This window comes from Urtica dioica, chromosome 5 (genome assembly GCF_054948205.1).
Source record: "Urtica dioica subsp. dioica isolate 48M chromosome 5, U.dioica_male_clone48M_v1_H2, whole genome shotgun sequence".
Taxonomy (NCBI): Eukaryota; Viridiplantae; Streptophyta; class Magnoliopsida; order Rosales; family Urticaceae; genus Urtica; species Urtica dioica.
The window spans coordinates 12,090,245-12,103,223 of NC_142760.1; the positions used below are offsets into that span (position 1 = coordinate 12,090,245).

Here is a 12,979-nt window from a genome sequence, read left to right on the forward strand (position 1 = left end):
CGGAGGCCGAAACGATGGAATTTCACCAAAAATCGCTCCGAGTCTTGTTCAAATGCCCGTTTACGCTTACAATTCACCGGTGAAAGTCGAAATTCCGGACCGAGGGCGAAATTTACGATTTTACCCTTCCCCCGTTCACCTTGTCGGAATTTCGCCGATCACTCTTCCGAAACCGTCCCAACGCGAAGATCGCGAAAAGTTATTAGGAATTCATATATTTTATGTGATTTTTGGTGCACCGAAGACGTAGTTATGGCTTTTGGGAGTCGCGGCGTTGATTCTTATATAGATAATGCGCGCTAATGCTTGCGGATGCGATCATACCAGCACTAATGCACCGGATCCCATCAGAACTCCGAAGTTAAGCGTGCTTGGGCGAGAGTAGTACTAGGATGGGTGACCTCCTGGGAAGTCCTCGTGTTGCATCCCTCTTTTTTTGCGAATTATTTTTTTCGGAGGCCGAAACGATGGAATTTCACCAAAAATCGCTCCGAGTCTTGTTCAAATGCCCGTTTACGCTTACAATTCACCGGTGAAAGTCGAAATTCCGGACCGAGGGCGAAATTTACGATTTTACAATTCCCCCGTTCACCTTGTCGGAATTTCGCCGATCACTCTTGCGAAACCGTCCCAACGCGAAGATCGCGAAAAGTTATTAGGAATTCATATATTTTATGTGATTTTTGGTGCACCGAAGACGTAGTTATGGCTTTTGGGAGTCGCGGCGTTGATTCTTATATAGATAATGCGCGCTAATGCTTGCGGATGCGATCATACCAGCACTAATGCACCGGATCCCATCAGAACTCCGAAGTTAAGCGTGCTTGGGCGAGAGTAGTACTAGGATGGGTGACCTCCTGGGAAGTCCTCGTGTTGCATCCCTCTTTTTTTGCGAATTATTTTTTTCGGAGGCCGAAACGATGGAATTTCACCAAAAATCGCTCCGAGTCTTGATCAAATGCCCGTTTACGCTTACAATTCACCGGTGAAAGTCGAAATTCCGGACCGAGGGCGAAATTTACGATTTTACAATTACCCCGTTCACCTTGTCGGAATTTCGCCGATCACTCTTCCGAAACCGTCCCAACGCGAAGATCGCGAAAAGTTATTAGGAATTCATATATTTTATGTGATTTTTGGTGCACCGAAGACGTAGTTATGGCTTTTGGGAGTCGCGGCGTTGATTCTTATATAGATAATGCGCGCTAATGCTTGCGGATGCGATCATACCAGCACTAATGCACCGGATCCCATCAGAACTCCGAAGTTAAGCGTGCTTGGGCGAGAGTAGTACTAGGATGGGTGACCTCCTGGGAAGTCCTCGTGTTGCATCCCTCTTTTTTTGCGAATTATTTTTTTCGGAGGCCGAAACGATGGAATTTCACCAAAAATCGCTCCGAGTCTTGTTCAAATGCCCGTTTACGCTTACAATTCACCGGTGAAAGTCGAAATTCCGGACCGAGGGCGAAATTTACGATTTTACCCTTCCCCCGTTCACCTTGTCGGAATTTCGCCGATCACTCTTCCGAAACCGTCCCAACGCGAAGATCGCGAAAAGTTATTAGGAATTCATATATTTTATGTGATTTTTGGTGCACCGAAGACGTAGTTATGGCTTTTGGGAGTCGCGGCGTTGATTCTTATATAGATAATGCGCGCTAATGCTTGCGGATGCGATCATACCAGCACTAATGCACCGGATCCCATCAGAACTCCGAAGTTAAGCGTGCTTGGGCGAGAGTAGTACTAGGATGGGTGACCTCCTGGGAAGTCCTCGTGTTGCATCGCTCTTTTTTTGCGAATTATTTTTTTCGGAGGCCGAAACGATGGAATTTCACCAAAAATCGCTCCGAGTCTTGTTCAAATGCCCGTTTACGCTTACAATTCACCGGTGAAAGTCGAAATTCCGGACCGAGGGCGAAATTTACGATTTTACCCTTCCCCCGTTCACCTTGTCGGAATTTCGCCGATCACTCTTCCGAAACCGTCCCAACGCGAAGATCGCGAAAAGTTATTAGGAATTCATATATTTTATGTGATTTTTGGTGCACCGAAGACGTAGTTATGGCTTTTGGGAGTCGCGGCGTTGATTCTTATATAGATAATGCGCGCTAATGCTTGCGGATGCGATCATACCAGCACTAATGCACCGGATCCCATCAGAACTCCGAAGTTAAGCGTGCTTGGGCGAGAGTAGTACTAGGATGGGTGACCTCCTGGGAAGTCCTCGTGTTGCATCCCTCTTTTTTTGCGAATTATTTTTTTCGGAGGCCGAAACGATGGAATTTCACCAAAAATCGCTCCGAGTCTTGTTCAAATGCCCGTTTACGCTTACAATTCACCGGTGAAAGTCGAAATTCCGGACCGAGGGCGAAATTTACGATTTTACCCTTCCCCCGTTCACCTTGTCGGAATTTCGCCGATCACTCTTCCGAAACCGTCCCAACGCGAAGATCGCGAAAAGTTATTAGGAATTCATATATTTTATGTGATTTTTGGTGCACCGAAGACGTAGTTATGGCTTTTGGGAGTCGCGGCGTTGATTCTTATATAGATAATGCGCGCTAATGCTTGCGGATGCGATCATACCAGCACTAATGCACCGGATCCCATCAGAACTCCGAAGTTAAGCGTGCTTGGGCGAGAGTAGTACTAGGATGGGTGACCTCCTGGGAAGTCCTCGTGTTGCATCGCTCTTTTTTTGCGAATTATTTTTTTCGGAGGCCGAAACGATGGAATTTCACCAAAAATCGCTCCGAGTCTTGTTCAAATGCCCGTTTACGCTTACAATTCACCGGTGAAAGTCGAAATTCCGGACCGAGGGCGAAATTTACGATTTTACCCTTCCCCCGTTCACCTTGTCGGAATTTCGCCGATCACTCTTCCGAAACCGTCCCAACGCGAAGATCGCGAAAAGTTATTAGGAATTCATATATTTTATGTGATTTTTGGTGCACCGAAGACGTAGTTATGGCTTTTGGGAGTCGCGGCGTTGATTCTTATATAGATAATGCGCGCTAATGCTTGCGGATGCGATCATACCAGTACTAATGCACCGGATCCCATCAGAACTCCGAAGTTAAGCGTGCTTGGGCGAGAGTAGTACTAGGATGGGTGACCTCCTGGGAAGTCCTCGTGTTGCATCCCTCTTTTTTTGCGAATTATTTTTTTCGGAGGCCGAAACGATGGAATTTCACCAAAAATCGCTCCGAGTCTTGTTCAAATGCCCGTTTACGCTTACAATTCACCGGTGAAAGTCGAAATTCCGGACCGAGGGCGAAATTTACGATTTTACAATTCCCCCGTTCACCTTGTCGAAATTTCGCCGATCACTCTTGCGAAACCGTCCCAACGCGAAGATCGCGAAAAGTTATTAGGAATTCATATATTTTATGTGATTTTTGGTGCACCGAAGACGTAGTTATGGCTTTTGGGAGTCGCGGCGTTGATTCTTATATAGATAATGCGCGCTAATGCTTGCGGATGCGATCATTCCAGCACTAATGCACCGGATCCCATCAGAACTCCGAAGTTAAGCGTGCTTGGGCGAGAGTAGTACTAGGATGGGTGACCTCCTGGGAAGTCCTCGTGTTGCATCCCTCTGTTTTTGCGAATTATTTTTTTCGGAGGCCGAAACGATGGAATTTCACCAAAAATCGCTCCGAGTCTTGATCAAATGCCCGTTTACGCTTACAATTCACCGGTGAAAGTCGAAATTCCGGACCGAGGGCGAAATTTACGATTTTACCCTTCCCCCGTTCACCTTGTCGGAATTTCGCCGATCACTCTTCCGAAACCGTCCCAACGCGAAGATCGCGAAAAGTTATTAGGAATTCATATATTTTATGTGATTTTTGGTGCACCGAAGACGTAGTTATGGCTTTTGGGAGTCGCGGCGTTGATTCTTATATAGATAATGCGCGCTAATGCTTGCGGATGCGATCATACCAGCACTAATGCACCGGATCCCATCAGAACTCCGAAGTTAAGCGTGCTTGGGCGAGAGTAGTACTAGGATGGGTGACCTCCTGGGAAGTCCTCGTGTTGCATCCCTCTTTTTTTGCGAATTATTTTTTTCGGAGGCCGAAACGATGGAATTTCACCAAAAATCGCTCCGAGTCTTGTTCAAATGCCCGTTTACGCTTACAATTCACCGGTGAAAGTCGAAATTCCGGACCGAGGGCGAAATTTACGATTTTACCCTTCCCCCGTTCACCTTGTCGGAATTTCGCCGATCACTCTTCCGAAACCGTCCCAACGCGAAGATCGCGAAAAGTTATTAGGAATTCATATATTTTATGTGATTTTTGGTGCACCGAAGACGTAGTTATGGCTTTTGGGAGTCGCGGCGTTGATTCTTATATAGATAATGCGCGCTAATGCTTGCGGATGCGATCATACCAGTACTAATGCACCGGATCCCATCAGAACTCCGAAGTTAAGCGTGCTTGGGCGAGAGTAGTACTAGGATGGGTGACCTCCTGGGAAGTCCTCGTGTTGCATCCCTCTTTTTTTGCGAATTATTTTTTTCGGAGGCCGAAACGATGGAATTTCACCAAAAATCGCTCCGAGTCTTGTTCAAATGCCCGTTTACGCTTACAATTCACCGGTGAAAGTCGAAATTCCGGACCGAGGGCGAAATTTACGATTTTACAATTCCCCCGTTCACCTTGTCGAAATTTCGCCAATCACTCTTGCGAAACCGTCCCAACGCGAAGATCGCGAAAAGTTATTAGGAATTCATATATTTTATGTGATTTTTGGTGCACCGAAGACGTAGTTATGGCTTTTGGGAGTCGCGGCGTTGATTCTTATATAGATAATGCGCGCTAATGCTTGCGGATGCGATCATACCAGCACTAATGCACCGGATCCCATCAGAACTCCGAAGTTAAGCGTGCTTGGGCGAGAGTAGTACTAGGATGGGTGACCTCCTGGGAAGTCCTCGTGTTGCATCCCTCTTTTTTTGCGAATTATTTTTTTCGGAGGCCGAAACGATGGAATTTCACCAAAAATCGCTCCGAGTCTTGATCAAATGCCCGTTTACGCTTACAATTCACCGGTGAAAGTCGAAATTCCGGACCGAGGGCGAAATTTACGATTTTACCCTTCCCCCGTTCACCTTGTCGGAATTTCGCCGATCACTCTTCCGAAACCGTCCCAACGCGAAGATCGCGAAAAGTTATTAGGAATTCATATATTTTATGTGATTTTTGGTGCACCGAAGACGTAGTTATGGCTTTTGGGAGTCGCGGCGTTGATTCTTATATAGATAATGCGCGCTAATGCTTGCGGATGCGATCATACCAGCACTAATGCACCGGATCCCATCAGAACTCCGAAGTTAAGCGTGCTTGGGCGAGAGTAGTACTAGGATGGGTGACCTCCTGGGAAGTCCTCGTGTTGCATCCCTCTTTTTTTGCGAATTATTTTTTTCGGAGGCCGAAACGATGGAATTTCACCAAAAATCGCTCCGAGTCTTGTTCAAATGCCCGTTTACGCTTACAATTCACCGGTGAAAGTCGAAATTCCGGACCGATGGCGAAATTTACGATTTTACCCTTCATCCGTTCACCTTGTCGGAATTTCGCCGATCACTCTTCCGAAACCGTCCCAACGCGAAGATCGCGAAAAGTTATTAGGAATTCATATATTTTATGTGATTTTTGGTGCACCGAAGACGTAGTTATGGCTTTTGGGAGTCGCAGCGTTGATTCTTATATAGATAATGCGCGCTAATGCTTGCGGATGCGATCATACCAGTACTAATGCACCGGATCCCATCAGAACTCCGAAGTTAAGCGTGCTTGGGCGAGAGTAGTACTAGGATGGGTGACCTCCTGGGAAGTCCTCGTGTTGCATCCCTCTTTTTTTGCGAATTATTTTTTTCGTAGGCCGAAACGATGGAATTTCACCAAAAATCGCTCCGAGTCTTGTTCAAATGCCCGTTTACGCTTACAATTCACCGGTGAAAGTCGAAATTCCGGACGGAGGGCGAAATTTACGATTTTACCCTTCCCCCGTTCACCTTGTCGGAATTTCGCCGATCACTCTTCCGAAACCGTCCCAACGCGAAGATCGCGAAAAGTTATTAGGAATTCATATATTTTATGTGATTTTTGGTGCACCGAAGACGTAGTTATGGCGTTTGGGAGTCGCGGCGTTGATTCTTATATAGATAATGCGCGCTAATGCTTGCGGATGCGATCATACCAGCACTAATGCACCGGATCCCATCAGAACTCCGAAGTGAAGCGTGCTTGGGCGAGAGTAGTACTAGGATGGGTGACCTCCTGGGAAGTCCTCGTGTTGCATCCCTCTTTTTTTGCGAATTATTTTTTTCGGAGGCCGAAACGATGGAATTTCACCAAAAATCGCTCCGAGTCTTGTTCAAATGCCCGTTTACGCTTACAATTCACCGGTGAAAGTCGAAATTCCGGACGGAGGGCGAAATTTACGATTTTACCCTTCCCCCGTTCACCTAGTCGGAATTTCGCCGATCACTCTTCCGAAACCGTCCCAACGCGAAGATCGCGAAAAGTTATTAGGAATTCATATATTTTATGTGATTTTTGGTGCACCGAAGACGTAGTTATGGCGTTTGGGAGTCGCGGCGTTGATTCTTATATAGATAATGCGCGCTAATGCTTGCGGATGCGATCATACCAGCACTAATGCACCGGATCCCATCAGAACTCCGAAGTTAAGCGTGCTTGGGCGAGAGTAGTACTAGGATGGGTGACCTCCTGGGAAGTCCTCGTGTTGCATCCCTCTTTTTTTGCGAATTATTTTTTTCGGAGGCCGAAACGATGGAATTTCACCAAAAATCGCTCCGAGTCTTGTTCAAATGCCCGTTTACGCTTACAATTCACCGGTGAAAGTCGAAATTCCGACCGAGGGCGAAATTTACGATTTTACCCTTCCCCCGTTCACCTTGTCGGAATTTCGCCGATCACTCTTCCGAAACCGTCCCAACGCGAAGATCGCGAAAAGTTATTAAGAATTCATATATTTTATGTGATATTTGGTGCACCGAAGACGTAGTTATGGCTTTTGGGAGTCGCGGCGTTGATTCTTATATAGATAATGCGCGCTAATGCTTGCGGATGCGATCATACCAGCACTAATGCACCGGATCCCATCAGAACTCCGAAGTTAAGCGTGCTTGGGCGAGAGTAGTACTAGGATGGGTGACCTCCTGGGAAGTCCTCGTGCTGCATCCCTCTTTTTTTGCGAATTCTTTTTTCCGGAGGCCGAAACGATGGAATTTCACCAAAAATCGCTCCGAGTCTTGTTCAAATGCCCGTTTACGCTTACAATTCACCGGTGAAAGTCGAAATTCCGGACCGAGGGCGAAATTTACGATTTTACCCTTCCCCCGTTCACCTTGTCGGAATTTCGCCGATCACTCTTCCGAAACCGTCCCAACGCGAAGATCGCGAAAAGTTATTAGGAATTCATATATTTTATGTGATTTTTGGTGCACCGAAGACGTAGTTATGGCTTTTGGGAGTCGCGGCGTTGATTCTTATATAGATAATACGCGCTAATGCTTGCGGATGCGATCATACCAGCACTAATGCACCGGATCCCATCAGAACTCCGAAGTTAAGCGTGCTTGGGCGAGAGTAGTACTAGGATGGGTGACCTCCTGGGAAGTCCTCGTGTTGCATTCCTCTTTTTTTGCGAATTATTTTTTTCGGAGGCCAAAACGATTGAATTTCACCAAAAATCGCTCCGAGTCTTGTTCAAATGCCCGTTTACGCTTACAATTCACCGGTGAAAGTCGAAATTCCGACCGAGGGCGAAATTTACGATTTTACCCTTCCCCCGTTCACCTTGTCGGAATTTCGCCGATCACTCTTCCGAAACCGTCCCAACGCGAAGATCGCGAAAAGTTATTAGGAATTCATATATTTTATGTGATTTTTGGTGCACCGAAGACGTAGTTATGGCTTTTGGGAGTCGCGGCGTTGATTCTTATATAGATAATGCGCGCTAATGCTTGCGGATGCGATCATACCAGCACTAATGCACCGGATCCCATCAGAACTCCGAAGTTAAGCGTGCTTGGACGAGAGTAGTACTAGGATGGGTGACCTCCTGGGAAGTCCTCTTGTTGCATCCCTCTTTTTTTGCGAATTATTTTTTTCGGAGGCCGAAACGATGGAATTTCACCAAAAATCGCTCCGAGTCTTGTTCAAATGCCCGTTTACGCTTACAATTCACCGGTGAAAGTCGAAATTCCGGACCGAGGGTGAAATTTACGATTTTACCCTTCCCCCGTTCACCTTGTCGGAATTTCGCCGATCACTCTTCCGAAACCGTCCCAACGCGAAGATCGCGAAAAGTTATTAGGAATTCATATATTTTATGTGATTTTTGGTGCACCGAAGACGTAGTTATGGCTTTTGGGAGTCGCGGCGTTGATTCTTATATAGATAATGCGCGCTAATGCTTGCGGATGCGATCATACCAGCACTAATGCACCGGATCCCATCAGAACTCCGAAGTTAAGCGTGCTTGGGCGAGAGTAGTACTAGGATTGGTGACCTCCTGGGAAGTCCTCGTGTTGCATTCCTCTTTTTTTGCGAATTATTTTTTTCGGAGGCCGAAACGATTGAATTTCACCAAAAATCGCTCCGAGTCTTGTTCAAATGCCCGTTTACGCTTACAATTCACCGGTGAAAGTCGAAATTCCGACCGAGGGCGAAATTTACGATTTTACCCTTCCCCCGTTCACCTTGTCGGAATTTCGCCGATCACTCTTCTGAAACCGTCCCAACGCGAAGATCGCGAAAAGTTATTAGGAATTCATATATTTTATGTGATTTTTGGTGCACCGAAGACGTAGTTATGGCTTTTGGGAGTCGCGGCGTTGATTCTTATGTAGATAATGCGCGCTAATGCTTGCGGATGCGATCATACCAGCACTAATGCACCGGATCCCATCAGAACTCCGAAGTTAAGCGTGCTTGGGCGAGAGTAGTACTAGGATGGGTGACCTCCTGGGAAGTCCTCGTGTTGCATCCCTCTTTTTTTGCGAATTATTTTTTTCGGAGGCCGAAACGATGGAATTTCACCAAAAATCGCTCCGAGTCTTGTTCAAATGCCCGTTTACGCTTACAATTCACCGGTGAAAGTCGAAATTCCGGACCGAGGGTGAAATTTACGATTTTACCCTTCCCCCGTTCACCTTGTCGGAATTTCGCCGATCACTCTTCCGAAACCGTCCCAACGCGAAGATCGCGAAAAGTTATTAGGAATTCATATATTTTATGTGATTTTTGGTGCACCGAAGACGTAGTTATGGCTTTTGGGAGTCGCGGCGTTGATTCTTATATAGATAATGCGCGCTAATGCTTGCGGATGCGATCATACCAGCACTAATGCACCGGATCCCATCAGAACTCCGAAGTTAAGCGTGCTTGGGCGAGAGTAGTACTAGGATGGGTGACCTCCTGGGAAGTCCTCGTGTTGCATTCCTCTTTTTTTGCGAATTATTTTTTTCGGAGGCCGAAACGATTGAATTTCACCAAAAATCGCTCCGAGTCTTGTTCAAATGCCCGTTTACGCTTACAATTCACCGGTGAAAGTCGAAATTCCGACCGAGGGCGAAATTTACGATTTTACCCTTCCCCCGTTCACCTTGTCGGAATTTCGCCGATCACTCTTCCGAAACCGTCCCAACGCGAAGATCGCGAAAAGTTATTAGGAATTCATATATTTTATGTGATTTTTGGTGCACCGAAGACGTAGTTATGGCTTTTGGGAGTCGCGGCGTTGATTCTTATGTAGATAATGCGCGCTAATGCTTGCGGATGCGATCATACCAGCACTAATGCACCGGATCCCATCAGAACTCCGAAGTTAAGCGTGCTTGGGCGAGAGTAGTACTAGGATGGGTGACCTCCTGGGAAGTCCTCGTGTTGCATCCCTCTTTTTTTGCGAATTATTTTTTTCGGAGGCCGAAACGATGGAATTTCACCAAAAATCGCTCCGAGTCTTGTTCAAATGCCCGTTTACGCTTACAATTCACCGGTGAAAGTCGAAATTCCGGACCGAGGGCGAAATTTACGATTTTACCCTTCCCCGTTCACGTTATCGGAATTTCGCCGATCACTCTTCCGAAACCGTCCCAACGCGAAGATCGCGAAAAGTTAATTAGGAATTCATATATTTTATGTGATTTTTGGTGCACCGAAGACGTAGTTATGGCTTTTGGGAGTCGCGGCGTTGATTCTTATATAGATAATGCGCGCTAATGCTTGCGGATGCGATCATACCAGCACTAATGCACCGGATCCCATCAGAACTCCGAAGTTAAACGTGCTTGGGCGAGAGTAGTACTAGGATGGGTGACCTCCTGGGAAGTCCTCGTGTTGCATCCCTCTTTTTTTGCGAATTATTTTTTTCGGAGGCCGAAACGATGGAATTTCACCAAAAATCGCTCCGAGCCTTGTTCAAATGCCCGTTTACGCTTACAATTCACTGGTGAAAGTCGAAATTCCGGACCGAGGGCGAAATTTACGATTTTACCCTTCCCCGTTCACGTTATCGGAATTTCGCCGATCACTCTTCCGAAACCGTCCCAACGCGAAGATCGCGAAAAGTGATTAGGAATTCATATATTTTATGTGATTTTTGGTGCACCGAAGACGTAGTTATGGCTTTTGGGAGTCGCGGCGTTGATTCTTATATAGATAATGCGCGCTAATGCTTGCGGATGCGATCATACCAGCACTAATGCACCGGATCCCATCAGAACTCCGAAGTTAAGCGTGCTTGGGCGAGAGTAGTACTAGGATGGGTGACCTCCTGGGAAGTCCTCGTGTTGCATCCCTCTTTTTTTGCGAATTATTTTTTTCGGAGGCCGAAACGATGGAATTTCACCAAAAATCGCTCCGAGTCTCGTTCAAATGCCCGTTTACGCTTACAATTCACCGGTGAAAGTCGAAATTCCGGACCGAGGGCGAAATTTACGATTTTACCCGTCCTCCGTTCACCTTGTCGGAATTTCGCCGATCACTCTTCCGAAACCGTCCCAACGCGAAGATCGCGAAAAGTTATTAGGAATTCATATATTTTATGTGATTTTTGGTGCACCGAAGACGTAGTTATGGCTTTTGGGAGTCGCGGCGTTGATTCTTATATAGATAATGCGCGCTAATGCTTGCGGATGCGATCATACCAGCACTAATGCACCGGATCCCATCAGAACTCCGAAGTTAAGCGTGCTTGGGCGAGAGTAGTACTAGGATGGGTGACCTCCTGGGAAGTCCTCGTGTTGCATCCCTCTTTTTTTGCGAATTATTTTTTTCGGAGGCCGAAACGATGGAATTTCACCAAAAATCGCTCCGAGTCTTGTTCAAATGCCCGTTTACGCTTACAATTCACCGGTGAAAGTCGAAATTCTGACCGAGGGTGAAATTTACGATTTTACCCTTCCCCCGTTCACCTTGTCGGAATTTCGCCGATCACTCTTCCGAAACCGTCCCAACGCGAAGATCGCGAAAAGTTATTAGGAATTCATATATTTTATGTGATTTTTGGTGCACCGAAGACGTAGTTATGGCTTTTGGGAGTCGCGGCGTTGATTCTTATATAGATAATGCGCGCTAATGCTTGCGGAAGCGATCATACCAGCACTAATGCACCGGATCCCATCAGAACTCCGAAGTTAAGCGTGCTTTGGCGAGAGTAGTACTAGGATGGGTGACCTCCTGGGAAGTCCTCGTGTTGCATCCCTCTTTTTTTGCGAATTATTTTTTTCGGAGGCCGAAACGATGGAATTTCACCAAAAATCGCTCCGAGTCTTGTTCAAATGCCCGTTTACGCTTACAATTCACCGGTGAAAGTCGAAATTCCGGACCGAGGGTGAAATTTACGATTTTACCCTTCCCCCGTTCACCTTGTCGGAATTTCGCCGACCACTCTTCTGAAACCGTCCCAACGCGAAGATCGCGAAAAGTTATTAGGAATTCATATATTTTATGTGATTTTTGGTGCACCGAAGACGTAGTTATGGCTTTTGGGAGTCGCGGCGTTGATTCTTATATAGATAATGCGCGCTAATGCTTGCGGATGCGATCATACCAGCACTAATGCACCGGATCCCATCAGAACTCCGAAGTTAAGCGTGCTTGGGCGAGAGTAGTACTAGGATGGGTGACCTCCTGGGAAGTCCTCGTGTTGCATCACTCTTTTTTTGCGAATTCTTTTTTTCGGAGGCCGAAACGATGGAATTTCACCAAAAATCGCTCCGAGTCTTGTTCAAATGCCCGTTTACGCTTACAATTCACCTGTGAAAGTCGAAATTCCGGACCGAGGGTGAAATTTACGATTTTACCCTTCCCCCGTTCACCTAGTCGGAATTTCGCCGATCACTCTTCCGAAACCGTCCCAACGCGAAGATCGCGAAAAGTTATTAGGAATTCATATATTTTATGTGATTTTTGGTGCACCGAAGACGTAGTTATGGCTTTTGGGAGTCGCGGCGTTGATTCTTATATAGATAATGCGCGCTAATGCTTGCGGATGCGATCATACCAGCACTAATGCACCGGATCCCATCAGAACTTCGAAGTTAAGCGTGCTTGGGCGAGAGTAGTACTAGGATGGGTGACCTCCTGGGAAGTCCTCGTGTTGCATCCCTCTTTTTTTGCGAATTATTTTTTTCGGAGGCCGAAACGATGGAATTTCACCAAAAATCGCTCCGAGTCTTGTTCAAATGCCCGTTTACGCTTACAATTCACCGGTGAAAGTCGAAATTCCGACCGAGGGCGAAATTTACGATTTTACCCTTCCCCCGTTCACCTTGTCGGAATTTCGCCGATCACTCTTCCGAAACCGTCCCAACGCGAAGATCGCGAAAAGTTATTAAGAATTCATATATTTTATGTGATATTTGGTGCACCGAAGACGTAGTTATGGCTTTTGGGAGTCGCGGCGTTGATTCTTATATAGATAATGCGCGCTA

At 46.5% G+C, this 12,979-nt stretch overlaps 28 non-coding genes across 28 annotated transcripts; all 28 read left to right on the top strand.

The window, feature by feature from the left end:
• Positions 1-310: 310 nt before the first annotated feature.
• LOC149396099 (5S ribosomal RNA) lies at positions 311-429 on the top strand. Its single transcript, XR_016298200.1, has one exon. It is a non-coding gene; the product is annotated as a 5S ribosomal RNA (ribosomal RNA).
• Positions 430-763: 334 nt separating this feature from the next.
• LOC149396100 (5S ribosomal RNA) lies at positions 764-882 on the top strand. Its single transcript, XR_016298211.1, has one exon. It is a non-coding gene; the product is annotated as a 5S ribosomal RNA (ribosomal RNA).
• Positions 883-1,216: 334 nt separating this feature from the next.
• LOC149396101 (5S ribosomal RNA) lies at positions 1,217-1,335 on the top strand. Its single transcript, XR_016298222.1, has one exon. It is a non-coding gene; the product is annotated as a 5S ribosomal RNA (ribosomal RNA).
• A 334-nt stretch (positions 1,336-1,669) lies between these two features.
• LOC149396102 (5S ribosomal RNA) lies at positions 1,670-1,788 on the top strand. Its single transcript, XR_016298182.1, has one exon. It is a non-coding gene; the product is annotated as a 5S ribosomal RNA (ribosomal RNA).
• A 334-nt stretch (positions 1,789-2,122) lies between these two features.
• Positions 2,123-2,241, top strand: LOC149396103 (5S ribosomal RNA). Its single transcript, XR_016298233.1, has one exon. It is a non-coding gene; the product is annotated as a 5S ribosomal RNA (ribosomal RNA).
• Positions 2,242-2,575: 334 nt separating this feature from the next.
• On the top strand, positions 2,576-2,694 carry LOC149396104 (5S ribosomal RNA). The gene has a single exon (XR_016298183.1). It is a non-coding gene; the product is annotated as a 5S ribosomal RNA (ribosomal RNA).
• Positions 2,695-3,028: 334 nt separating this feature from the next.
• LOC149396105 (5S ribosomal RNA) lies at positions 3,029-3,147 on the top strand. Its single transcript, XR_016297758.1, has one exon. It is a non-coding gene; the product is annotated as a 5S ribosomal RNA (ribosomal RNA).
• A 334-nt stretch (positions 3,148-3,481) lies between these two features.
• LOC149396106 (5S ribosomal RNA) lies at positions 3,482-3,600 on the top strand. The gene has a single exon (XR_016297923.1). It is a non-coding gene; the product is annotated as a 5S ribosomal RNA (ribosomal RNA).
• Positions 3,601-3,934: 334 nt separating this feature from the next.
• On the top strand, positions 3,935-4,053 carry LOC149396107 (5S ribosomal RNA). Its single transcript, XR_016298244.1, has one exon. It is a non-coding gene; the product is annotated as a 5S ribosomal RNA (ribosomal RNA).
• A 334-nt stretch (positions 4,054-4,387) lies between these two features.
• On the top strand, positions 4,388-4,506 carry LOC149396108 (5S ribosomal RNA). The gene has a single exon (XR_016297760.1). It is a non-coding gene; the product is annotated as a 5S ribosomal RNA (ribosomal RNA).
• Positions 4,507-4,840: 334 nt separating this feature from the next.
• Positions 4,841-4,959, top strand: LOC149396109 (5S ribosomal RNA). The gene has a single exon (XR_016298255.1). It is a non-coding gene; the product is annotated as a 5S ribosomal RNA (ribosomal RNA).
• Positions 4,960-5,293: 334 nt separating this feature from the next.
• LOC149396110 (5S ribosomal RNA) lies at positions 5,294-5,412 on the top strand. Its single transcript, XR_016298266.1, has one exon. It is a non-coding gene; the product is annotated as a 5S ribosomal RNA (ribosomal RNA).
• A 334-nt stretch (positions 5,413-5,746) lies between these two features.
• LOC149396111 (5S ribosomal RNA) lies at positions 5,747-5,865 on the top strand. Its single transcript, XR_016297761.1, has one exon. It is a non-coding gene; the product is annotated as a 5S ribosomal RNA (ribosomal RNA).
• Positions 5,866-6,199: 334 nt separating this feature from the next.
• Positions 6,200-6,318, top strand: LOC149396112 (5S ribosomal RNA). The gene has a single exon (XR_016297752.1). It is a non-coding gene; the product is annotated as a 5S ribosomal RNA (ribosomal RNA).
• A 334-nt stretch (positions 6,319-6,652) lies between these two features.
• LOC149396113 (5S ribosomal RNA) lies at positions 6,653-6,771 on the top strand. The gene has a single exon (XR_016298277.1). It is a non-coding gene; the product is annotated as a 5S ribosomal RNA (ribosomal RNA).
• Positions 6,772-7,104: 333 nt separating this feature from the next.
• Positions 7,105-7,223, top strand: LOC149396114 (5S ribosomal RNA). The gene has a single exon (XR_016298160.1). It is a non-coding gene; the product is annotated as a 5S ribosomal RNA (ribosomal RNA).
• Positions 7,224-7,557: 334 nt separating this feature from the next.
• Positions 7,558-7,676, top strand: LOC149396115 (5S ribosomal RNA). The gene has a single exon (XR_016297643.1). It is a non-coding gene; the product is annotated as a 5S ribosomal RNA (ribosomal RNA).
• Positions 7,677-8,009: 333 nt separating this feature from the next.
• On the top strand, positions 8,010-8,128 carry LOC149396116 (5S ribosomal RNA). Its single transcript, XR_016298705.1, has one exon. It is a non-coding gene; the product is annotated as a 5S ribosomal RNA (ribosomal RNA).
• A 334-nt stretch (positions 8,129-8,462) lies between these two features.
• On the top strand, positions 8,463-8,581 carry LOC149396117 (5S ribosomal RNA). The gene has a single exon (XR_016298640.1). It is a non-coding gene; the product is annotated as a 5S ribosomal RNA (ribosomal RNA).
• Positions 8,582-8,914: 333 nt separating this feature from the next.
• Positions 8,915-9,033, top strand: LOC149396118 (5S ribosomal RNA). The gene has a single exon (XR_016298289.1). It is a non-coding gene; the product is annotated as a 5S ribosomal RNA (ribosomal RNA).
• A 334-nt stretch (positions 9,034-9,367) lies between these two features.
• Positions 9,368-9,486, top strand: LOC149396119 (5S ribosomal RNA). The gene has a single exon (XR_016297644.1). It is a non-coding gene; the product is annotated as a 5S ribosomal RNA (ribosomal RNA).
• Positions 9,487-9,819: 333 nt separating this feature from the next.
• LOC149396120 (5S ribosomal RNA) lies at positions 9,820-9,938 on the top strand. The gene has a single exon (XR_016298300.1). It is a non-coding gene; the product is annotated as a 5S ribosomal RNA (ribosomal RNA).
• A 334-nt stretch (positions 9,939-10,272) lies between these two features.
• On the top strand, positions 10,273-10,391 carry LOC149396121 (5S ribosomal RNA). The gene has a single exon (XR_016297673.1). It is a non-coding gene; the product is annotated as a 5S ribosomal RNA (ribosomal RNA).
• A 333-nt stretch (positions 10,392-10,724) lies between these two features.
• On the top strand, positions 10,725-10,843 carry LOC149396122 (5S ribosomal RNA). Its single transcript, XR_016298311.1, has one exon. It is a non-coding gene; the product is annotated as a 5S ribosomal RNA (ribosomal RNA).
• A 334-nt stretch (positions 10,844-11,177) lies between these two features.
• On the top strand, positions 11,178-11,296 carry LOC149396123 (5S ribosomal RNA). Its single transcript, XR_016298322.1, has one exon. It is a non-coding gene; the product is annotated as a 5S ribosomal RNA (ribosomal RNA).
• A 333-nt stretch (positions 11,297-11,629) lies between these two features.
• On the top strand, positions 11,630-11,748 carry LOC149396124 (5S ribosomal RNA). Its single transcript, XR_016298955.1, has one exon. It is a non-coding gene; the product is annotated as a 5S ribosomal RNA (ribosomal RNA).
• Positions 11,749-12,082: 334 nt separating this feature from the next.
• Positions 12,083-12,201, top strand: LOC149396125 (5S ribosomal RNA). Its single transcript, XR_016297979.1, has one exon. It is a non-coding gene; the product is annotated as a 5S ribosomal RNA (ribosomal RNA).
• A 334-nt stretch (positions 12,202-12,535) lies between these two features.
• Positions 12,536-12,654, top strand: LOC149396126 (5S ribosomal RNA). Its single transcript, XR_016298091.1, has one exon. It is a non-coding gene; the product is annotated as a 5S ribosomal RNA (ribosomal RNA).
• The last annotated feature ends 325 nt before the right edge of the window (positions 12,655-12,979 follow it).